Consider the following 11,138-nt stretch of genomic DNA (forward strand, 5'->3'; position numbering starts at 1 on the left):
ACGTTATTTGAACGCGTCAGAATTTGCTACGATCTCTGACATCGTTATGATAGCGCACTGTACCATCATCAGATGGCGTCACGAATTTCTACAATCTGCAATGTCATATACATCGCGTAACGTGACGTCCATTATGAAATAGACCAAGAAGAATTTTTAAGCTCCAACCTCCCGCTGGGTTGTCCTCATGGTCACTCCGCAACGAAGCACTCAAGACTTGCACCTTAATATTGCCCACTTAAGAAGTCTGATATTGAAATAGGCTTACATAGACTAACACAGACACACGCCCCGAGTATTTTCAAATCTTCATGTACCTCTTTCGTTGTGGCCTATGTACAGCTCACAATAGTGATCATCAATCAAACACAAGACAAACACTCTTCTCAATACTTCACGGAAGCATCAAATCAACCCTGACTCGTGGCTTTGACTGTGTTTTTGATTGTGTTTACCGGTATCACTTGGACATTCGTCTTGATAATTGTAATCACTTATACATGGTGACATTGTAGTGGCTTCATGAATTATATTCTTTTTTAATTCTATTTCATTATTTCATGCTCCAATTTTCCGAGCAATACATTGACAATAAGCAGTAAAAGACATCTGGCTGACCATCATGTCATCTCTCATTGTTTCTCTATCTGTTGTATCCTCACCTCTGTCATAAAAACATGTTTGACCACTTTCCTTTTGTTCACTGCTGAATATTGAGCATTAATTAAGATTAGTATAATATATCAGCTGTCTTCATAGCTGTTATGTAGGTGTCATGTGCTCGCAAAGATGCACCACAGTTACGCAGACGTAAATGTCCATGTGTAAGAAAATTGGAATCAGAGCAGAACGTTCACTTCACACTATGTGGAGAACTGCAACTGAAATATATATAAAGAGTTATGTCATTATCGTTATTCTTTTAACTGCGCAGAAATCAGCCGCAGCGTGTCATAAACGCTACCTCAGGTACTATGTGTGGGTCACTATCCTTCAGTTAGCATTTAAGGTTAAAACAAATTAAGCTTTCCACTTGTAACGCGTTTTGGTTTTGCGGTGCATGGACGAACAAGATGAATGACAGGGCATGCACTTACTGAAGAGTTGGGAACAGTGTAAATGTATACGCCCGTTCACAGAAATTCATTCTCCAATGTTTATGGAGAGATGCTTGTCTTCTTCCTTTACGTCTTTGCACGCTGACTGCCTGCTGAAAAGCTTTTTGCAAAAAATTACGGCCTAGTTTGAGCTCTACAAAACTATACTTGCCTGCACCGTGTCATAGGCACTATTTTGGGTGTCGTATTGGCTTTTTTCCGTTTCAGTCAGTGTTTAGAGTTGAAATAGAGCGTGAAGTGGTACGTTGCGGTTCCTGCAGGAAGGAAGGCATCACAAAAATTGGAACCGTGCTTGCACTTTTCCCGCACTGGAAAGACCAATCGACATTCATTCAGGATTCGTTCGAGAAGAGAAGCGTTACAGCCCATACTGCCGCTGGCTTCTCACCATTGCCGTCTCGGCGCCGTTTCGTATAAAACATGCTCGGTTCTGGAGCCTCTAGGGGCACGTCGCGACCGAGGATCACCCACGATACTTGAGAGGTTGTTGAAGCAGGAGAGAACCGCAAGGGGGTACACGGAGTACCCCTACGGTAAAGGGAGTAACCCTACGGTAAAGTGGGAAGAGTTAGAATAACAGCTAAAAGAGGAGAAGCCGATGATATATGGTTTTGTAGAAACACATCTTACGGACATGGAACAACCACCGAACAATCCGGACTACGCGTCGGAATATTGTAATAGAACAGAAGGCATCAAAAAAGGGGGTGGCATTAGGGCATTCATTCATTAAAGTACAGACTGGCAAAGGGTCAAGGAGGAGTGCAAACATCAATTATGGCTAAAAGGGAAAGTGAAAGGGCAAATGGCGCTCCTGGGTTTCGTATACTTGTGGACAGTGGCAAAAACCAGAAAGTAAAATCAACAAATGGTGCAGTGCTTAGGAAATCACATTGACTAAACAAGAGAAGAGTGCGAGGTAACTATATTGGGAGATATGATTGCACACATAGAAAATACAGATGGATATACTGACCCCACAGGCAGAATGCTAATGAGTATGTGTGAAAGGCATGATTTAATACTTTTGCAATGGCACCGAGAAACACGAAGGGCAGATAATATGGGAGGTGGGAAGGCTACAGTCGACGATAGATTACGCAATGATGCCACATAGGATGCATTATCGGCTAAGGGTGATGAATATAGATGAATACCGATCCAGAAGCTTAGGTTGAGATCACAAACGTATCAAGCTGAGTTTCGGAAGAAAAATAAAATTGGAAAAGTGGTAGTGCGAGCAACCGCAGAGTAATATTTATTCAGAAAGATAAATGTAAATGGCAACCAAAGAGATTGAGAAAATAATCACCGATGATACGGAAACAAAGTGGACGAGCACAAATCTAACTCGATTGTTTGAGTTAAAGCTTGCTAAGGTGCGAGTCAAATCAACCGGAAAAAGCAGACACAAACCCAAGAGCTGCTGGGATGAAGAAGTCAAGAGAGCCATAATAAAACGTCAGAAAACCTCCAGGGAACACAGGTATGCTAAACAGGAAGGTGAACCGGAAGAAGATGTCAAAAGAAAATGAGATAACTTTTTGAGCCGAAGAAGGGAAGCGTCCGATTCGATCAGCGACAAGATTTGAAGAAAGGGGACTCAATGGATGGCGAAAGTAAAGAAAAAGCTAGAAAGGCAGCTGCACAGTTTTTGAACCATATCATATCAAATTTCTGAGTAATAAGACAAGCATGAAACAGGGGTTCATAAATATCGTTCAAGGGGTTGCCCTAGAAGCGGATGATGCAATGCAATATATAAAAACCAGCTGGTGATGCAGATAGTAAAGATGGTATAGTTTACTAGCTGGTGATGCAGACAGTTAAGAAAAGACAACAGACATGGGTGGAGAATGAGGGAGTGCTGGCTAAACTACAAAATGGATTCCGTAAACGAAGGAGGTTGGAGAACAATCTGTTTTCATTGATGCAGTGTATTGAAATAGCGGAAAGTGAGCACAGGCTCCTGTGACTGGCACTTCTAGATATCAAGGGAGCTTACGATAGTGCGATTCAAGAAGACTTGTGGGGAATATTAAGCACATTATATGTGGAAAATGAAATAACTGATCTGCTAAAGGATATCTCTAAAAGTAACAAGGTAGTTATCAAATGGAAAGAACAGGTATTTGAACCTATAGAGATACCACGCGGGCTTCGACAGGGATGTCCCTTGTCACCTCTGTCATTTATGCTGTATATCCAGGAACTTGAAGCCAAATTAGAGGGGAGTCAACTCGACTTCAGCCTCTGTTTTGACACGCAAAGAAAACACATTAAACAGTCATTACCAGCATTGATGTATGCAGCAGATATAGTATTAATGGCCGACAACAAGAAAGATCTGCAGGGATTGATAGACATCTGTAATATTGAGGGAGATAGGTTAAATTTGAAGTTCAGCAGGGGAAAATCGGCAATCATAATTTTTAATGATAACAAAGACAGTGAGCATAAGATACAGGAAGTCACGCTAGAAAGAGTGGATAAATACAAATATATTGGCGTGTGGGTCAATAATGGGGCTGAGTATTTAAGGGAGCGCGAAAGATACGTAACGACTAAGGGCACCAGGAAGGCAGCTGTAATGAAACATAGGCCACTGTGGAACTACAATAGGTATAACGTTGTGACAGGGATTTGGAAAGGTGTCATGGTTCCAGGTTTGACATTCGGCAATTGGGGTTTAGGGACAGTGAAGGCAAAGTAGATTTTAAACAGGTAGAAATAACCAGGAGGAGGCTGACTGGTTGGTGGCTACAATCGAGGAGCGAGTGAAATTAAATTTTTAAACACATAGTGACAGTACTTGACTTTATGGCTAGGTGGAGTGAGCCACCACCCGATCTAAAGGGCACAGCCAGATACATCCGTCCATTCTAAAGAAATATACCCATCTTGGTGTTGGGATCGCTACACAACTGTAAAGAGCAGCGTATATAAAAGACATCAGACTGTTCAAGAGATGTGTGGGCGCCCAATATATCTTTCGCGTCGTTTCAGAACCTTTGGCTCGATAAAAATAATGTCACCACCATCACGTTTCTCCCGTAGGCTTCGCATAACATTGGTTTTCACGGTACACGTTCTCTACTGAACGTTTTAGTTAGCGAGTAGTACAATTACAGGCAAGCTGTAATACACCCGATCCCATCGTTTGTTTGATACTCCGATTCGTTGGCACAAATATTCTTTTTTTTTTATTCTTCTATCTCACTCTACATCATTTTCGAGCAAATACTTCTCATTTGCTTCCGAACCTCTGTGCTGCAATTCGTATTGGCCAAGAATCCATAACGAATTTGGTTCAAAGCCGGCAATGCCTTTATTTGCAACCACCTGCTTAACAATTATCCCACTCCTCTCTCCCATATACCGAATGCACTGACCAGCAGATAATCAATGTTTCAACGTAGTCTTTATTTTAGCTCATAATAAAACCAATAGTAACAGTAATCCGAAATCTTCACATAGCAGTTGTGTTCTTAGTCATTACGTTTATGCACACCGCTCTGTAGTTCATACATTGAAAGAAATCTCGAGATAAATTCGTTAAACTGCAAGTAAGTTTGTCAGCATTATTATTGCGTTTCCTAACTTCAATAGCATAGCAAAGAGCCGCAAAAAGATCCGTCCAGCACGACCAAACATCCACCCAAGCTTATAGCGAAGGTCTTGTTGGAATGTACGGAACGCAGACAAAAACTGCGAAAAGCTAAATGGCAGCAATGAAACCAGAAATACGGGTGAAGAGAGAGATAAAACATGCAACCATTTCGCGTGCCTGGACCCACCCTTGGTGAATTCTATTATGCTGGAACCAGGAAGTTCGCATTGCCGGAATTCCAAAACAAACGCGTAATCATCCACCCCGTCAGTGCTATTTCCCACCCCTCCTTCTTGGAAAGATCTTGCACGTGCTTTCCTGGAATTCCTTAGCAACCAAGAACATGACCGGAAGTTTTCGAGACTTACGCGGGATGGTGGAATACGTCAAACCTGGTGTTTCATGAGATGTAAAAGCAGAACACTATACGGGTGAAAGCCGGTTTTCATCTTTATATTTAGAAAAACAAAACAAGACGAAACCGGCGCAACGTATGCAATTTTATAACAGTAAATGATTTTCTCAAATAAGCAATAGGGCCTATAAAAACAAAACGATCTTCGTTCAAATATATTCTAGGCTCGAGGTATAAAATGGTTATCTAACTGTTAGTTCAGCTGTCTATGTAAATCCTCAACCATTTTCGGCATTTTTTGCCCAATTATGTACACACCTCGCTTTGGTTGGTTGTGTTGACTAGGGCCTGAAAGTTCTGCCTGAAGATCTTTCCAATGCCGTATGAATTAAGCCTAGGTGATTTGACTTTTATTCGCACTGTTCATTATTGGAGTATTTCATTTTAGTTCGCTTATCCAACCTCCGCATTTTTTCCGTGCGTTCGTTCACTTCAGCCGTTAGAAGTGGGATGCTGTATGCCCGTGTGCTAAGATTTCGGTTCAAGTTAAAAACACAGGTGGTCAAAATTTTCGAAGCCCTCTACTATGGCGTCTCTCATAATCATATGGTGATTTTGGGACGTTAAGACTAACGTATCAAATCAATCAATTAGTTCCTTCAGCACCACCGTTTCTACGAGCCAATACCACTGGTCTCTGTCATTGAAAGTGTTATGACCTGCTAGAACGTTATCTCTACGTAACAAGCGACCTCAAGCTTGTATACCCTCTGACGACTCGAGACAGCTGCGATTTGACTGCCGAGAAATTCGGGCAGCCAATCAGAATCAGTCATGGCAAGCAAACTGCTCCGTGAGGCTGCTGTGGGATTGCCTGACGGGGCATCCCGTATGCGCACGTACTGCACACTTCTTTCTCTGTTTGGTACACAGCGGGATCGTTTTCGTGGGCGATCGAATCTACCCTGATCAAGCGACGAGGCAAATGAACCAGACGCAGGCCAGGCCACTTGCTCATTACCACGCCTGTTTACGCATGGCAAAAGTTCCAGCCGCAGAAATGAGTAATGAATGGAGTTAGGGCTGCTTTTGTTTTCGTCCGTCGGCATTGGTAGCGTCCAGAATCGCGCACGGCAATTTTCGTTCGGTATCATTCACATGATGAGCCAGCTGCCGCGGCCGACGAAGAGCTGTTTGGAATCGCTCGAACACGACTGGTCGAACGCAATCGGTTTGGGGCGTGCTCTCATTTTCGAGTATGCCACTGTAACATAGTTACAAGCTGTCGTCACTGGACGGGTATCGAGCGGGTTGTCCTCCAGAATAATTTTGCAAAACAAGCCCATATGTTTGCGGAGAGAAGAATTTCGAAACCATATATTGGTTTCAAAGAAGTGCGTGTGTGTGTGTGGCCGGGGGGGGGGGGGGGGGTATGTTTGTGCATTTGTGTGAGGGCACACACACACACACACGCACATTGTGTATTCACTATATGACGCTCACGTCAGCGAAGTGACATGAAAAAAAAAAATTACCACCACTCCTAGAAAACGATTCTGAATACTACCAGAGACTACCAGTTGAGTCGCAACAAAAGTTCTCGGACTCACCCCGAACAGCACAGAGCTCAGGCTCACTCAAGAAACACAGGGCCACGTAGCACTCGCCCAAAAGTCACGGTTGTTCTCCAGTAGTGTTCAGTCCCGTGCTATGGCTCACACTTTGCTCTATCTTTTCTAGCGCTCGTGGAAACAATATTATTGCAAAGGGGAGTCAAGACAAGGAACCACAAAGAATGGTTCATCGGAGAAGATATGAGTGCATTAGCATTACATAACGCGTTGGCCATTTGTCTGTACACGTTTTCATTGACAATATAACCTTAACAAGCGCTAGGTAGCTGTGAGACGAATGCAGAAAACCAAAAAATTATGCAGTAACTGAATCGCAGTGTAACGTGTTTCTAGAGAAAGTGAGCTACGAGTGACAGCTTCTTTACAAAGCCACCAAAAAAAGAAACTCAGAACTACAAAAATGAGGGCTGTAGCCAAATTAGCTACGTACCTGCAGCACGATTCTTGCATGCGGAGCCAGTGTTTCCAGGCGATTTTTCAAATTCGAGTAGCGTAGAAGGTGGGCCTGCAAACATGAGGGTATGTACGCTAAGATTAACAAAAATGACACTTCTGTGGTACATTTCATTCGATGCAGCTGTGCCCTCGTTTAACAATCGCTGAACACATGTGTTACACATACCGTTATTCAACGCACTAGACTAAGCATCGTGAATACTGATATCAATAAAGTAACTGTGCCAATCGATGTGTCATTGCCTGTTTCATAGCTTTACATATGAACCGAAAGCGTTCCGCATTGAACTTGAACAAGGCAAGCGCACGAGTGGCACTTCTTGGTCTGATAAAGAAACCTAAACATTGCCTTTGCAAGAAGTACGTGTTATGCAGGAACATCTTGTAGGTCGCAACAAAAAAACGCACTTCCGCCGGAATCATCTAAACTCGCTTCAGAAGCACGGCAAAAAGAAAGTGTGGAAATGCTTCGTCTTAATGTCACTAGCGCATTGCGTTTTCCAAAGCCGCTTCAAGCAAAACGAATAGTGTGAACATAACAGAAGAATAGAGAAATCGGTGCTAGAATGACAAGAGAAGAAAGTCTGCCGGCGTTGGAGCAAACAAACACACAGTGTCTTCACAACTCCGTGCGCTCAACTCAAACAAGTCCCGAATACAACAAAGCAATAACAAATCGAGAAAGATAACAGTTTCAACATTTTAGGGGAACTAGTTTGGACTGCTTTCGCCGAAAGCCTTGTTCCGAAGCTAAGAACAACCGGAGCGTGGAGGAACAATGGCATGCGTTGTGTATACGAGGAAATGTTTACGGATCCCTCGCTCTCTTCAGTTTCGGTTCAGGAGCCTGAGTCTCACGACAATTGCCGCTCTCCGAAGCGCATTCTCTCCAGAGGACGCTCCCCGAAAACAGCTGCGCCTTCGCGCTCAGTTAGGCTCACTGTCAGGCTGAGCAAGCAAAAACTCGTGGCCGGTTCCTCTACAGAGTGCTTCGAAACTTTAGAAAAAATATATCCAAACTAACAAATGCAGAATCGAAACTCTCGCTGAATGTATCCGTCGAAAGTTATCCCCGTTGACCTCGTATCCCAGTGCTCGCTTACTCCAAAAGCTTGGTTGGTAGACAACAGGCTCTCATTGAACGTGTTAGTCCTTCATAACAGATTGAAAAATTTCTTGCCTGTTTCACCTCGTTTCAAACCACTTCTTCAAAGCATTGTATTCACGTCCACTTTGCTCTGTAAAAGAACTTTCTAGGACTTATGACTGCATTCATCCTACCTTCTATGGATATGTGTCTGTACAACCATTTCACGCCAGGCAACAAAGTAGTGCTATGGAGAACAGCAGCTTAGTCTATATAATATCACTCGCAACCCTTCACAGGAACCGATATTCACAGAACTCATCTCTTGAGGCACGCTGGGATCGTTGTTATTCTGCTATCGAATTGTACACAACAAGCCCCTAATAAAATAAGTGCATTGCGTGAAAACAGTCCACTAACAAGACACCACGCGGCAGGAGAAAATTCGCATTCCATTGAACACCCATTTCAGGCCCAGCGCTGCCATCGATGTCACGTTACGTCGAAATTTCCGGAGCCCTCCACTACGGCGTCTCTCAAAATTATATGGTGGTTTTGGGACGTTTAACCCCACGTATCAATCAATCACTTCACACAATTTCCACATCGTGTAGAAGTAGAGCGCTACATTTTGTATAACATTGTGTTTTATTTCAGCCCATAAAGTAATCTTAGGACCAAAAAGCGCGTTGAACCTAATCTTACAAAAGTAAATCATAAGAATGAAACATAAGCGTCCATTGCATATCACACCAGAACGCTACGGTGAGAATTTTGTGAATTCTACACTAAGAAGTGTGAATTTCACGGACTCCCTCACTGAATATCAATAAAATATATATTTATATAATAAATTTTAATAATATTAATAATAATAATAATATTAATAATAATAACAATAATAATATATGCCGTCGCTCTGTTCTGCTTTATATATGACTGCATTATGTGTCGAGATGACGTTCATTTCACACTGATTAGTCACGTATAGAAGGATAAAAAAACATTGCCAGCAAAAATGATTTATTCCAATACATAAATATTCGAACTAAGCATAAGGCAAGCAAGAACTTGAAGAGAAGAAGTTTGAATAATCGGGCGTAATATGAACGCTCACGCACAGCTGTCGCCCTTCGTAGGCGCCATATTTCAAGATTAAGGAGATTTGGGATGTCGGTGGCGTTCCACGCTTGTTCACTGACAGTCCGGAAAAAAATGCGTGTGCTCAGGCTTAAGTACAGACTCAATCGCGAAGCCGAATGCTCATTAATTGAAGCCGTGCCCCTAGAGGGGCGACCTAATTGACAGGAAAAGAGATTACCTGAGAAGTGCTAACGCATGCACTGTGTTGTTCGCGCTCACGAGGACACCGACGACGCTTACTACATAAATCAGCGATACAGAGAGAATACAAAGAGATGTAACACTGCAGTAGCTCAACTGGTTTTTATGGAGTTTGCTCCCCTTTAGTATATAAGGAAAGAGAGGCTCTAAAAAAGAAATTAACCCCCGTTTGAGACCGAAAGGAAAGCCCAGAAATGTATCAAAATGAAGAAAGTTAAGCCGGATTCAGTGCGATTAAAGCGATTTATCTATATTGATATACTTCTTTCGTAGAAGCCTCAAATCAGGTCTGATAGTTTACCGAATAACTACGTTAATACAAACGATATCATATTGTAATAGACACGCAATTGGCTAGAGAATGTACCAAATAAATATGACAGTGCAAACAATAAGAATATCAGTGACGAAGAAGACACTGATGTTCACCATCATAGCTGTATGTTAACGCCTCCCTTTTTATAGAGAACGAAAGCATTAAAACATAACTTCTTGACGTTCCTCTGCTAGTTGTACTATTTTTATCACATGCGTTAATATTATTATTATGTGTAGGTTAAATATATTAGTTATGTGACGCTAAACAAAACACAACAAGCAACGGTAAATCCAGACAAAGCTTGGCGCGAGATCCCACAATGCCTAAATCAGGCAAACAGAATACCTAAGATTTTATTTTTAAAAACGCACTGGAAATTTTAAAAATACAGGCAATTTTGAAACCGATTTTTTTGTTGTTGTGCTTTCAATGTCCCGGTGATTCGTTATTTTTCTTCTAATATGCATCATCGCCTGTAACACAACTTTTCAAACGCGATTGTTTACCTTATAAAATTATCTATCTATCTATCTATCTATCTATCTATCTATCTATGTATCTATCTATCTATTTATCTATCTATCTATATATCTATCTATCTTCGAAAGACTCAATATTTCGTTCAATATTTTTCGATTCTCACCATTTTGTATATTAAGTGAAAGCAGCAATTCTATTAGCACAGACTTGTCACTTATATGACCCATGAAATGCTACATATATTTCATTTACTATGCATAATTACTAGCCTGCAAGACGAGTTTTACGACGAGTTTTGTCACAGTACATTTGCAGTGCAGTTACCGAGCTCATTATTGCTCGCACTAACTCAGTCACAATACATCGCATTGTGTTTTGCTATACGGTGTGATACGTCGGTAACGTCATTGCGTTCAGCTCGGTTTCCCACGTACACACCAAAAACAATAAAGCAGACGTCTGGGCTCCAACGCGTCATTGAAAGACATCTATTAGACTCGGAAGTGAACATTTCTTTTCTTCTAGTGCTTTTCAAGTCATTATTGAGCTTCTAAGTTTTGCTTTCATCGCTCTCGCTCAGCCCTTCAGAAAGAACCGCCGCATTTCTTGGCGTAAAGCATCTACGTAAAAAATAAAAGACCAGCTCTGTTCTCGCCTCTCGCACTGTGTGAAAAAAAAAGGAAGAAAGCTGAAAACTAATGATGCTTCATTTTTTTTACCTTAGTAATTTCTGGC

Source organism: Rhipicephalus microplus, chromosome 8 (genome assembly GCF_043290135.1).
Source record: "Rhipicephalus microplus isolate Deutch F79 chromosome 8, USDA_Rmic, whole genome shotgun sequence".
Taxonomy (NCBI): domain Eukaryota; kingdom Metazoa; phylum Arthropoda; class Arachnida; order Ixodida; family Ixodidae; genus Rhipicephalus; species Rhipicephalus microplus.